We start from the raw sequence: 14,848 nt of genomic DNA, 5'->3' as shown, positions 1-14,848 counted from the left end.
ACGCGCAGACACAGCGGCAACTAAATATATAAAAACATAAAAAGCGTCGTTCCCTGCAAGCAATTGTGTTCCCGTCAAGCGATTGTGGCAATAGAGAAAATCAGTGCAGCGGAGATGAAGAACACTCTGAAAATACCCACTTGAAATGGACACCAAGGCAGCTATATGGTCACGTTGGGGATCCATAGCTTGAGTATTTTGCGGAAAAAAAAACGATATAGATGACACATACACACGGCTCATGTGCACCTGTTTCCGTCATTGCCGCCATTGTGCGACGACTAGTCATGGTCTCATCTTACTTTTGCACTGTTTGTTTGCGTCCGCTTATTTATCTGTGTTCTTTTTTTCGCGAGATTCCACAGCAGGAACAATTTACCAACGTGCCCAGGATGCAATGGAAATGCGCGATGCGCTTCATTTGTTTCCTTCCGGTTAAAATATCTGCGGTAAACCTGCGCCCGCACTGAAGCGCGCTTGCCTTACTGTAAATACGTGAACGGGGAGGAATTATGGGAGCGTTGCACTTGCCAAGTCTTAAATACATGTTACGGGCGATGAACCAAAACGGGTATGTATGAGGTGAGCATTTATACTCCCCGCCTTCGCATTCTCGTGCAAACGCCGTGTACAGCGAAGCTTTAATACGAAGGACGTCGAATACCATGATAAGAAAAATGCAGGTTTTCGTGCTTCATTTCTAATAGCTTACTGCTAGTGATAGCTATTATTGTGTGGAAAATCTATTCGTCACATGGATTGTCACAGTTATTCCGCGCTGCTTCGAATTAATATTTTCTGTTAGACCAAATGTACAAACTATGAGGCAAATACATCTGGGTGATGGGATCTCTTCGTAAAATACTGTAGTTTTTTTGTTGAGATAAACAATTGATTTATTGATTTATTGATGGTTGAAGTAGGGTTGCTTGTTTTGGGAAAATATGTTTTGCACCGAGTTCCTTTTTGCATCAAATATAGGAGGGTTTCCCCTTTTGAATACGCATATTTTGGTTATTATTACCGATCTTTCGTCTGTTCAGCCTGAACATATGCAGTCCGAAGAAAAAGTTAATTAGGCACTTCAGCAATGCCCGATAAAGATTAAACTCTTACAGCACGAAACAGCATGTGCTGCAAGAAACTGGTTTGTCCCTGTTTGAACTGCCCATTGTTGGTGTCCGGCCGCAAAACAGTGACTTCAATGGATGCGAACACCGAATGGTGTCGCTTTGGCTGAACTTCCCTTCCGCCGTGCCTTTTAAAACTGTTCTGGCTGAGCTGCGGGCTAGCAGTCAGTAATGCGTCACACGGGTGATTCCTTTTTACTTCTTCTTATCGCCATTCTAAGCCCAAGGTAGCCTTCCTTCGTCACAGCGGCGGGGATGTAGCAGTTGAAGCTTCAGTCACCATTCCGACAATTTGTAATGAATAACCATGATAACAAGCAGGAAGGGAAACTACAAAAAGGATTACCATGTCCAAACCCATTAACCGCTTCTGCACTTACCCAGAAGTGTGCCGGTCCGGTAGCGCACTTTAAAAATGTGCAACATGGGTGCCAGCAGAAACATAATTTTTGGTCGCGCTGTTTCCGTATAGCGTATTGGCTTCTCCAGCCGAAAGAAGATGTGCTCCTTAAAATGTGTCCCAAGGACGATGATTCCGTTGCACGCGTGCATGTTTCGGGTTCAGCGAAAATACTTTCGGCGACTCCTCTTTTGGATTACAGCATTTACTCCGAACACTACGCGAATCATGACATTGAGCATTCAGTTTAATACCATACACTCATAAAGCATCGTCTCTCAACTATATAGTCCTGCTGTCCGCCTCAAAACACTATGTATCCGCACGCAGAGACAATCCACGAAAGATTAGAGAATATCAATGTCGCATTAATGTGTTCAAACATTCATTTTTCCTAACACTATTAGCGACTGAAATAACGTCCCCTAGGAAGTGTTTCTTGCCACAAATGTTTCAGGGGTGATCGAGCATGCTGTATAATTTTCTTTCCAGATATTTGCCTCATCTATCGTTGTTTAAATACGTGTTTCATTGGCATTTGTCTCACACTGACAAATTTATGTACTCTATACTGTTCTGAATAACCCCCCTACAATATTGCCCTACGGACGCTGGAGGAGCGTCTAATATAAAAATAAAGAATAAATGGACTGAAGTCTTAGACAAGTCTGATTGAGCTGCCCTAGAAATTTTTGATGCCGAAAGCGCTCCTCGAAACAAAGAGTGGTCGAGGCTTACAAGCACTTCTTCAATTAGTTTGTTCACGTGTTCTGAGCGCACGTTTTATTTTTACCCTTGTCATGAACTAAGAGAGAAAGATGATATATATGACATAAATGTTGCGTAAATATGTCGGCATATGTACATGCACAAACCAGTACCCACTTTCTCGTACATGTTTGTTAGTGCTTAAATATTTTGTTTGTTTCTCTTCCCGTCCACAGATGTTTAGGGACCTGTTCTGCTTTGCTCTGGTCAGCTGGTTTTATTTGGCAAACATTGGCGATACACCTCGGGTAACCGAGAACCCGCCAACATGTGCTTGTCCCAGATGAACACAAATATAAACATCAAAACGTTTTGAGAGAACAATGTTTCTTATAAAGAAAGCTTTCTTTACTATTTTTAGTTAGGACATAGACTGGGGTTGTAGACTTGAAAAACAGAAGAGGTATCACACCGTCTTTTAAATTCTTCTTCGCATTTACGATTGTCGCTTGTCCCATCCCATACCTCCCATAAGTCGCACAGTTTGCTTCTGGTGTCCAGAGTATTGTCCTCGTTACCTGCAGGCAACATAAAGTTCCATTAATTCTCCAAACAAGTTCGTAGCACGAAAAATGTATTCATTATCGAGACGTGCAACTTCACAAGCGTAGATTGGTAGTGTTTGTCACATATACAGAGGCGACGCAGGTTTCTTGAAGAAACAAAGTTTATTGGACTTAACTAGCGCTCTGCTCAAAATAAAAAAAATACAGGTAGTGTCAAAGCATAAAAAAAGTGACGTGCGCAGACTGGCTTTGGCGTATCTAGTACGGCGGTCTTTGCATTACGAGCATTTATTTTGCGGCTTTCGCCCTCCTAGTACTATTGGATCAGATCTAGAACGTTGGCGACCAAAGACGAAAATTCCAGTCGATTGGCGCCACGCAATACATTCATCTTATCAAATCATAGAGTCCGCGTAACATATTAATGGAAGACGGAAACGCTTGCATCGTTACTATGAATGCATAAACACTAAAATGAACTTTCAAACATTACCGCCGAATAAAAAGTCTCAGCCAGCCACTGGAAACAGAACACAAAATAAAAACAAGAGGGTAAAGTTCACGCCAACAGCACCCCCCCCTTTAAGATTGGATGGACCCGATGCGGTAAATAAAACTGCTGTTGAAACATAAAAAGTCCGTCATCTTGCGGATTAGGTCTTCAGGCGAACTATGTGGAGGATATTGGGCCAGGTGCGTCACCGAGATGTGCCGGGGTCACCATCTGGGCAGCTTTGTAAATAAGTTGATCAACACTGTCGATTAATTCTCTAGGGTTCGAAATACCGTCACACGATGTTCTTACTAAGTAAACATCGTCGGATCGGTGCCCAACCCACACAGAATCCCCTGAGTTATACTCGGCGTCTGCTGCTGGCCCGATGTACGAAATTGAGGAAGCTGAAATGTCTCTTCCGCACACTGTCGGCATGCGTGGACGTCGCCGTTGAGTTCATCATCATCTACGTGCCCCAGAATGGCGTAGAGCACCGCAGCGGCCGGCTTCAACAGCTAAACTCGAATGGCGCAAACTGTCTAGTATCCTCTATTGCTGTGTTGCACACAAACGTTACGTCAGAAAGACTTCCTGCCACGTCTTTGGTTTAATGTCACGTACATAGAATATCCACGATCTTCTTGATCAGGATTTCCGTTATTCCGTTTGTTTGCGTCTGGTACGCCATTGTTTTTCGGAGATCCGTGTTGATATAGTCTTACACTCCTTGCATGAGCACCCCAGTGAAGGCTGTTTCGCAGTCTGTTATTAGGACTTTAGCGGCTCCATATCACCGCACAAATTGATGGGTGACTAAGGTTTCCACTTCCATTGCAGTTTCCGTCGTAAGAGCGGGGGTCTCTGCGCAGCGCTTCACGTAGTCTGTCGCTTCTACAGTACACTTGCTCTCGACTCGTGTAGGAGGGAACGGGCCAGGAAGGTCCATTCCGATCGGTTTGAACGGCCTCGAAAGAACGGCGATTAGCTGCAGAAGTACGGCGGTTCTCGTGGGCATCTTTTTAACCGCTGGCCGACACGGAAGCACCAAACGTAGTTGGTGACGTCCGATGTAAGGCGGGGCAAATAGTATTTTGTCTCGGTATTCCAGAGCGCTCGTGCCGAACTTAGATGCTTTAATGAAGGTTCTTCGTGGCAGGCTTCCGAGATATTGTTGTGGAAGCTGACAGGGATGATGAGAAGGCGCTTGTTCACGTTATAGAGTCGAAGTTTTTCTTCACTAGCACCGAATTGTTCAGGCAAAATGAAGAAGTGTTAGCTGAAATGTCCATTGCACGGTGACGTCACGCCCTTCGATGTAGTCAATCAGGACAAGCCACTCGGGGTCGGCGCGGTGGTGGACGGCTCGATTGGTTTCCTTCGTTATGCCGAGGAACGCAACAGGCAGTTGGCGTCAGAACGTTTCCTGGGCGAGTTTGAAACGATCATCACATAAACCTCTGCATACGCAGGCTCTAAAGTCCAAGGTGACCAGAGCGGTCCTTCGATATAAAATCCAACAGGGCGCATTGGTGGCCTGCTACCACGCTAAATTGTCTGCTATATAAATGCGTGCGTTACATAGAAGTGAACCATATTATACAAATAACCTATATTATGGACAGGCACTCTTTTCCAGAATCCGGATAGTTCCTTTTTTCTTTTGACAGATCGCGGTGGGCGTGAGCGCTTATTGTTTCCCAACCGTTGTGCTTTCGGACGAAGATAGCATCCAAAAATACATCGCTGGATTCTGTCCATTTATATCTTGGCGTTAGGCGAGCGCTGTAGGCGATTTTGAAGTTGGCAGAAATTACGCTGTTGTTCTTCCTCCCAGCACAACTGAATGCTGTCTTTATTCAGGTACGTTAGGTGTTCGGAAACGTTTGCTGTTTTCAAAGGAAGCGAAGGATAGTATGTGCACAAAACGTGGACCCTTCGCACGACTTTCATGTTCTTCGGCCTCGGAAAGGTGGGGGTGGCTGAATTTTTCGGTGGGTCAGGCAGACCTCCCTCTTCTTTAACGACGCGTATCAGAAGCCTCAGTTCCTCGTACGCAACACAGTACTTTTCAGGCTTAAGCATAAGGCTGCAGTTCGGATTGCCTCAAGTACGGACTCTGTCTTTGCGAGGTGTTTGTCAAAGCTTCAGGCAAATACGACACCAACGTCGAAGTAGACAAGGCCACTGCACCATTTGAGGCCGGCTAGTACAGTGCCCACGACTCTTTCGAAGGTCACGAGCACTGTGCATAGTCAAAGCTAGCATGACCTTAACTCGTACAGTCCGTCCGGCGGTATAAACGCTGTCTTCTCGCGGTCGCTTTTGTCCCCTTCGATTTGTCAGTACCGTGTTTTGAGGTTCATTGAATAGAAACCCTTGGCCTGGCAGAAGTGGTCAAGGGCATCGTCATTTCTTGGGATGAGGTATACAGCTTTTTTTTATTTTGTTCTATCGTCGGTAGTAGACCCAGAACCTCAGAGTGCCATCTTTTTTCTTGACGAGCACAAATGCGGCAGCCTAGGGCCGTTTTGAGGGTTGTATAATCTCGTAGTGCAGCATGTCTTCAACTTGCGTCCGAATACCTTCACGCTCATGCGAAGACGACCGTTGCAGCGACTGTCGTGTAGGTCGCGCTCCATCCTCAATGATAATTTTGTGCTTCGCCACTGCCGTCTGTAGTAGTTTGGAGTTGGACGAGAACAGTACTGTAGCGGCGCAACATTCTTTCCTTTTTTTCTTGCGGTAGCACCGAATTCCACTCAAAAAAGGTCACGGTCAGAGGCGTTGTCAGTATGCCGCTCAAAGGCGGCGACTGCAAGCACGTCAATTCCTTCGGGCATTCCTTCGACGAAACCAACCGAAGTGCCCTCATTAAAATACTGGTACTCCTCGATGAAATTGGGGACAAGAACTTGAGTTTTTCTAGCTCCAAGCACACATTTCCCCTTGCGACGGAGACAGAAAGCTCCAGAAACAAGCTCTGGTAGGTTTCCAAAACTGCATGAGCTTCCTCCGTCTTTAATCTTGGGAGAAGACGGCGATCATTATCCTTACATGTGGAGGCATGGTTACGTGTTCATTGGCAATCCTTAGAGAACAATGTTCAGGGTTTCGCTCTGGCATCAAAGGTTGGCAAGGGGAGAAATTTACTGACTTAGCTTGCAGATCAGTAACACACCCGTTGTCGTCGGGAAAGTCCATTCCGATAATTGGGTGACTGGAGCAGTTAGGTAGGATGACGAAAAAAATCAGAATACGTGGTTCCAGTAAGGTTCACGTGAGACGCATACAGTCCATTTGTCGAGAAGAGATCACATCCTGCTGTGCGGGTATGCGGCGCATCCCAGCCAGTCGCAACTTTCTTCAGAGTCGTCGCGAGTGATCCTCTCATCACTGAGCGTGCTGCTACCGTGTCTATCAGAGGGACAACGTCAAGGCTGTCGAGAGATGAATGAACGGCGGATGTTGTCGTTTTCGTGTTTCTGGTGCTACGGGACATCGAATCTTGGCTTGTATGGGTTGCCGGTTGGTGGCTACGCGTCGTCATGGTCGTCGTTTTCTTAATGGTGGGCTTGGTCATGTAGTGTTGACGTGACGTCATGTGGCCATTGGTGCACCGCCACATAGCTGCCACTCTGGCTCCATTAGATTACAATTAACTGTTCCAGCGAGTAAGCATATAGGCTTTTCTTGCTTTTTTTGCCTTTTCTGTTGTGTATTTTTTCACTGCGCTGATGTAACAGTGCCTTAGTGGGTATACCCTCCATATATCCGTGCTTTTTTTATTGAACAGCTCGCTTTCACTATGTCAACTATCTCTGTCATCCTTGGCAAAAGTTGTTCCCTATACCGATATTCACAAAATAAATCCTAATACCGCAATATTAGTCCCCACAACAACTTGGCTGATGCCATAACAGGCTGATAAGCCGCGAACGACTGATGCCCGATAAATAAATAAACACGCTCAAACAATCCACTGTTTCGTTCTCTCTTCTTTGTAAGCACTCAGTGCACAATATTTTTTTATAACCATTCATACTCACATAGCTTTTCTTGCATACCTGTGTCGGTCGTGCTGTTTGTCTTGTGGAAATACCAGGCGTGGTCAAATTACCTGCTCGTTCGCGGGCAACACCTCTCGCTCGGTTTCCTTTTTACATGTATGCGGACGACTTTTGGTCTCTATCATTCGAAACTGGGCCCAATCTTTAGCGCTGTTCAAAGCAGTTCATTGCCTATCCGCCCATGTAAGAAAGTTCGACTTTCAACGCTGCATGACTATGTAACTTGTGGCATCTATGCATGTCTGCACAAAAATCCTTAAGTGATTTTAGTGAGATTTTGACGTATCCCTGTGTGGCCCGATATTACGCGGTCTTGCTATACTACCACAACTATACCTACCCAATCTGTGAAAAAGGCATGTAAAATAATTGTTCAGAACTGTCTGAAAACTTGGGGAAAACCAGATGGGCCGGACAGCACTTTGACTCTTGTTAATTTAAGCTCGCCAATACTGGAGCATGCCACCAAGTACATCTCCAGTTTACCGACTCAATAGCGATTTCCTAAAAAATTACTAAATTGCGACGAGTCGTCCACATCAGTGGATAGCGAGCTATCTCCGCGGACGGATGGTTTTCATGTCTGCAAGTGATGGAGTGACACCAGATCACCCCGTCACTACTTGCGTGACGCAAGCAGGAGTCATCAGCCCTACGCCGTTTACCCTGGCTCTCACAGGAACCGCTAAAGCGCTTCCTAACACAGTGTCAATATCGGCCAATGCGGATGATATATGCGTTATGACATCAGGTGTAACGCGAGTTTACAAGCAAGCATGACTTCAGAAAGCCATAGCTGCTACTTTGACGTGCAAACTACGCCAGGGACTTGAACGTTCAACGCAAAAAAGTGCAACATTGACACTTCCCCGAAAACCCATCATATGGTACCCGGTAAAGATCGAAGGGGCTGTTATTTTATGTGTCACGTATCACAAATTTCTCGGCGTGACAATTGATCGAGATCTGTCATGGTCAAACAATGTCTCTGCACTAACAACTAAATTACAAAATTTCTCCAACACCCTTCAACATATGGCTGGGTAATCTTGGTGCACATCGGTTTTATCGCAATTGCGCTTTTGCCAGACCCCGTTTATTGGCTAGTTGCAATACAGTGCATCTATACTTTATAACCTTCGGCGATCGTCACTGGGCGTACTTCAAAAGGCACACGCACAAGCCCTCCGAATCTGTTTGGAGTCGCCTCGATGCAAATGAACGCGTGGAACGATCGCAGAAGCGCGAGTCTGTCCAGATCAAGTCTACCTCGCGCAAGAACCTCTTGGTGTTCACCTCCTACATGTGACAAGACTTGAGTGTCATCCACTCTTGAGTGTTTTCAGGGGCCGCTCGAATTTGAACTACTCCCGAAGCATTTTGGCACAGCAACAATTCATGCCCTCCAAATTTGCAGCCGCCACAATCTCAGAGGTACCTCTATGGGTTGTAACTGATCCATAGATGCGGTTATCGATTCTTGGAGTCGGTAAAAAATCTCACCTGAAGTCTTCGATCTTCGAAACATTCACTATTTTACATTAGTGAAATATACAGGGAGCTGTCGCATGTTTTTGTTGAAGGCTCAGTCACTGCATCTTCGTAGGCAGCGGCAGTGGTTATGCCTCGGAAGGAACCTAAACAACGTTTCAGAATTGCTCACGGGACGTCGTCTACGGCAGCTGAACTGGTTGGTTTAGGCGAGTGCTCCGCAACACTTTTTGTGAATGGCCACAGCAGTGTTCTATTTTTTGTGACTGCAAATCAGCGCTGCAGGTACTAACGTACCCAATGAAGCGACGCGCATCTGGCCACTTGACCTCTGATCTCGCTATCCTGTTTAGAGAGTTGAGTGAAAAGGGCCATACTGTGGGGCCTCACTAACTACCAGGTCACTTTGCCATCACTGGAAATGAGTTGGCGGAAGCAGAAGCACAGCAGGTACACCACAATTGAACTCTCTTGGCTATACCCATCGCAAGGCAGGATGCTAACGCTATACTCTACCGAGTGCGTAAACAAATTGAAGCCTTGCACTCCTCGCACCTTCACAGGCTAGATCGATCCAGAGTGAAAGTTAGGCTTCGTCATGCTCCTGGAGGTCGCAGAAGTCAAGACGCATTGCTACACAGCTTGCGTCTTGCAGTAGCATTGACCACACAATCGTACGGGAGGACAGCCCGGACTCTCTTCTGTGTGGTTGTCTTGAGACTATCGAACATTTGCTTAGCACTTGTCGAAAGTATTCTAGTGAACGAAAGAACCTTAAGGCAGCATTAGTATGCTTGGACCCTCGCCCCCGTCTGAACAAATCATTTTGGGCATGTGGGCTGACGACAGAAAACCAAGGCCAGCCGTTAAAGCCCTGTGTGGTGACTGACGTCCCAAGAGTGGGAAAAAACCCGGACGACGGCACAGAGCAGGTGCCTCGAGAGGAAGAAGAAGATGGAGACCGGGCCAGTTTCCCTTAGAGGGTGTCTGCCAGCGAGGGGAGGAGCATCATCATGGGGGGCTGGCCTGGGAAGCGGAGCGAGCGGCGGAGGTTCCGCAGGGCCGCTAGACCAAAACGACCGGCAGGCGGGTCGAGGCTTTCGTGGCTTTCAAGGTTCGAGGTTCGTGGTCACTCCAACGGGGTGATGTCCATGGGCCTTTGACACGGAAGACCGGCGTCGCCGTTCGGGAAGCTGTTAGATCACCGCGACGTCCTTGGAAGCCGCAGTTTCTAGGCAAGGCCTAGCGAGCGGAGCCAGGGGCGCGTGACTCATCAGAACCGCGACTGGTCCGCCGTCTTCCAAAACCGTGCGGCGAGGACGTCAACGCCGTGGCGACTGAGCGCAATTACTGTAGGACAGAGCCGTGAGCTTGGCGTTGTTTATTTTTTTCCCCCGCTTCTCTCTCGAACTCTAGTGGATCGGACCTGTTTGTTTTTTTATTTCGCTTGTGTGCGCATTCTGTCCGGAATATATTCAGTGTTGGAATATCCGCTCAAGACCATGGCGTCAGCTTCCTTGTGATCTTCCTCCGCGAGTCACACACCCGTCTGCTTAAACCCAAAGTCCTCACAATTTTTGGCGTCCGCAACATAATATTGCTCTACTTCCATCTGAAGAGCTTAAACAGGCAAGTGGGTGTGATGAACGGGGATGGATCTCGAGAAGTTGATGCTCATCGGCAAAGACTTAGGGCTGTCAGGTCAGGATCTCAGAGAATGGATCGACGCTGAACGCGTGAAAGAAACAGAGAAGCATGCGATCGAACGCGAGGCGGCTAAAGAAGCCGCAAGGCTAGCACAGCAGACGGAGACCGAGACGCGAGCTCGAATTGAGGCTGAACGCGCCATGCTAGAACTGAGGCTACAACTAATGGCACGCCATATGCAACGAGGCCGACAGACAGCCGCACGCCAGCAAGACGTGGAAGCTCCTCCGGCACCTGCAAGACGAGACGCAAAGCAAGGCCTATCAACATCACAGACTTGCCCAGATCGTCTACAAGGCAACCAAGACGCACGGTACTGAAAAGCTTGCCAAGCTACTCAATGAACAATACCTGCCTGCCACCCCTACCACTGACCACCCACATTATAGAGGAACGGCAAACCCCGAACTCGATAAAGACATAGAAGAATGGGAGGTCCGCAGAGCGGCGCAGGAACTGAACTGCAGATCGGCTGCTGGTCCGGACGGCATAAGCAACAAGATTCTAAGAAACATGAACGAGACGGCAATCAAAGCCCTAACGATGTACTACAACAAATGCTGGCGCTCGGGTGAGCTCCCAAAACAATGGAAGACAGCCCGTACAATACTGATCCCAAAACCGAACAAGGCAGCCAGCATACAGAACTTACGACCCATCTCCCTTACATCATGTGCAGGGAAGGTGCTGGAACATGTCCTGAACAATCGGTGGCAAGACTACCTGGAAGAGAACGACATATACCCCGACACCATGCTGGGATTTAGACCAAAGCTCTGCACACAGGACGCAATGCTTCTCCTGAAACATGACATGCTCGAAACTCCCAGCAAGGTTGACTGCAAGGCGATCCTTGGCTTAGACTTGAAAAGCGCCTTCGATAACGTCCGTCACTCCGCCATCCTGGAACAGGTCAACAGACTTGGTCTAGGAAAGCTGACGTATAACTGCATACGAGCCTTCCTGTCACACAGGACGTCCAGCATCCAAATAGGGCAATTACAGTTCGAAGACCGAAAGCTGGGCAGCATAGGCACGCCACAGGGGTCGGTCATCTCCCCACTACTATTCAACTTAGTAATGATACCGGTGGCCGAAAGGCTAGCCCAGCTGCCGGACCTACGACACACCATATATGCAGACGACCTGACGCTGTGGGTAACAGGAGGCTCGGACGGACACATCGAGGAGACGTTGCAGCAGGCAATACATACCGTCGAAACCAGCCTCCACGGCACGGGGCTACACTGCTCACCTCAAAAATCGGAGCTGTTGATCATACCACCCTCTGGCCACCGAAGAAAGAAGGGAGAACAAGAAGCACACAGAAACATCAACCTCTACACCAAAGACGGAACCACCATCCCGCACGTCAATACCATCAGAATATTAGGCCTACACATGGACGCAGGCAACGGTAATCACACGGCGCTCGAAAAGCTGCTAACGAAAATAGGCATCACCACCCGCCTCATAAAGAGAATTTCGACGCGGCGTGACGGCATGCGGGAAGCCAACCTCCTGCGACTACTGCAGTCGTTTGTGGTGAGCCACGTATCGTACGTGGGCTCTTTCCACCGATGGCTGCAGTACGAGCGGGATAGGATTAACGCAGCCATAAGGAAAGCATACAGAACGGCTCTTGGACTCCTGCCATGTACTAGCAACCAGGCCTTGGCGTCCTTGGGAGTCCATAATACTCTCGAAGAGATATGCGAGGCTCAGCGTACAGCGCAGATACAACGACTACAGAACACCAGGACTGGCCGGAAGATTCTACAGCGTGCGGGCCTCAGCCCGACAACAACTAGAGAAGAAGAAGAGGCTAACATGCAAAGAAAGAAGCTGCCGGCTATCATTAGTAGACAGCTGGTGATCTCGCCGCTCCCGCGCAACATGCATCCGCAGAGGGACAAAGAGCGCAGACAGGCCAGGGCCAGAGCGCTGACCGAGACCTACGAAAACGACCGCACGGCTATGTACGTCGACGTCGCTCAGATGCCGGAAAGACCACAGCACTTCGTAGCAGTGGTAATTCGCGCTGCGGACGGAAACACAGTCAACGCGTGCAGCCTCCAAGCCACCAATGCCGAGCAGGCGGAAGAGGCCGCTATCGCCCTAGCTCTGTGCGGCGGCGACGAGGCCCGAACTGTACTGAGCGACTCGCAAATGGCAATCACCAACTACTCCAGAGGCAAGGTGGGAATGGTGGCAGCCCGCATCCTCCCCAAGCACAAAGAGACCACAACGCACATAAGGTGGTTCCCGGCTCATGTAGGACCCATCGCCGGGGGTGTTGCCAACCGCAACGAGAAGGCGGACGCCGTCGCACGAGAGCTCGCGCGCCGTGCGGCGCCCCACCGCCTCGCCTCTCAGATTGCGGTGGAGAGCGCCCCTGACATGGAGCCCATTCTCAACTACAGCAAGGTCCTGGCCTGGCATAGAGTGGAAAGGGCGCAACTACCCCCGCCCCACCCAAGATTGAACAGAAGAGAGGGGGTGCTGCTACGACAATTGCAGACGAGGACAGTCCTCACACCGGCCCTGGCTCGACACATGTGTCCCGAACTCTACGGGGAAGTGCTGTGCAGTGTGTGCGGACGAACCTGCAACTCTGGCCCACATTATGTGGGGGTGTGGTGCGAGTGACTACAGTGCAGTGTCGGACCCACTGCCACCGGACATGGTGGACTACGTTAGTTCCTCCAACCCGAAGGAACAGCTCATCGCCGTCCAGCGGCTCGAGGACGCCCTTGCCCAGCAGGCGCGAACGGGAGACCCTCCATCCCCTAGCGGGAGGAAGCGGGCTCGCCAAGTAGCCAAAGCTGGAGCACTGGCCCAGAGTTCCCCGAGGTCTAGCCTCCCGATAGGGGGCGGTGAAGCCCTGCGTGGCCTGACCCGCCCCTGCACGCCGGACACAAATAAATGTCATTTTCTCTCTCTCTCAGGAACGGTCGCAGGGTTCCAACGCGACTTCGAACGCCGTGGGAAGTGACCCCGCGACTAATGCGGCACAAAGCTTCCACAGCCCTCACAAGCTGATTCCCGCCTTTAATGAGGAACGAGACGATCTCGACGGTTATATACAGCGGTTCGAGAGAGTGGCAACAAGCCAAGGTTGGCCTTCGGACAAGTGGGCGCTCTCATTACACTTGTGCCTTACAGGTGAGGCGCTCAGTGCCGTTGGCTGCATGTCGTCCGACGATGCAATGGACTACTCTAAACTGAAGACGACCGATTTACAGAGGTGTAGATACACCGAAGAAGGTTACCGGTGCACGTTTAGGGAATCCAGGCCGCAGAACTCAGAAACAGGTCGTCAGTTTGTTGGTCGTCTTCTCGGCTAGTTCGACAGCTGGCAGTAAATGCCGAAACCGGAGCAGTCGTACTCCGCTCTCCGAGACACAATGGTGTCCGAGCAATTCCTGAGCCAGTGCGACGAGAAGCTCGACATTTTCCTCAAAGAAGGGGGCTTCAAGAGCCTGGACCAGCTTGCTGAGACCGCTGACCAATACCTTGAAGCTCGAGGCTTAGTCAACCTGGGCAGAGAAAGGGAAGAAAAGAAAGACAGTGGCAAGCCAGCTGGACTTCCCCAGGCTCCTGATCATCAGGAGCACGACGTCAAGCTTCGTTGCCTTTTATGTAACAAGCCAGGCCATCGTCCGTCTTACTGTTGGGCGAAGGCACGGGGTTCCAGCTAGCCCAGCAAGAAGAACGCCTTCTGCCTGAGGGGCTGCAAGCACGGACACCGATACCAGGCTGAAGCTTGCTGCGACCTGCCAGAGAACGTGAGACAGGTACCCTCCGCAATGACCGGACCCGAAAACTCTCGAGTAGAGGCTTCCAGCAAGTCTCGACGACGCCAAGCTGTGCCAGTGTCTCCAGCAAGCAGCACGCAGACAACCGAGCTGGAGAGGATGCCAACGTTGGGAGGACTTCTGGAAGGCCAACCGGTGGTCGTCCTGCGAGACACTGGCTGTAATACGGTCATCGTGAACCGCTCTCTCGTTGCTGACACCAAGCTTACAGGAGGCATGAGCACCGTCCACCTATTAAATCGAACGTGTCTGTCCCTACCGGAGGCAGACGTGGAAATCGATTCCCCGTTCTTCTCAGGCCACGTACTAGCGTCCTGCATGTACAACCCCCTGTGCGACGTCATTATAGGGAACATTGAGGGGACTGGTCATGCCAATACGAAAGACAGTCGGAATATCAGACGAGAGGAGCCTCACGAAAAGGAAGCAGTAATTACAAGCACTGTGCTTGGACTAGGCAGCGTC

The sequence above is a fragment of the Haemaphysalis longicornis genome, unplaced genomic scaffold (assembly GCF_048455015.1).
Source record: "Haemaphysalis longicornis isolate Haplotype H1 unplaced genomic scaffold, Haemaphysalis longicornis Haplotype H1 scaffold_161, whole genome shotgun sequence".
Classification (NCBI taxonomy): domain Eukaryota; kingdom Metazoa; phylum Arthropoda; class Arachnida; order Ixodida; family Ixodidae; genus Haemaphysalis; species Haemaphysalis longicornis.
This window is presented reverse-complemented; position numbering follows the sequence as displayed.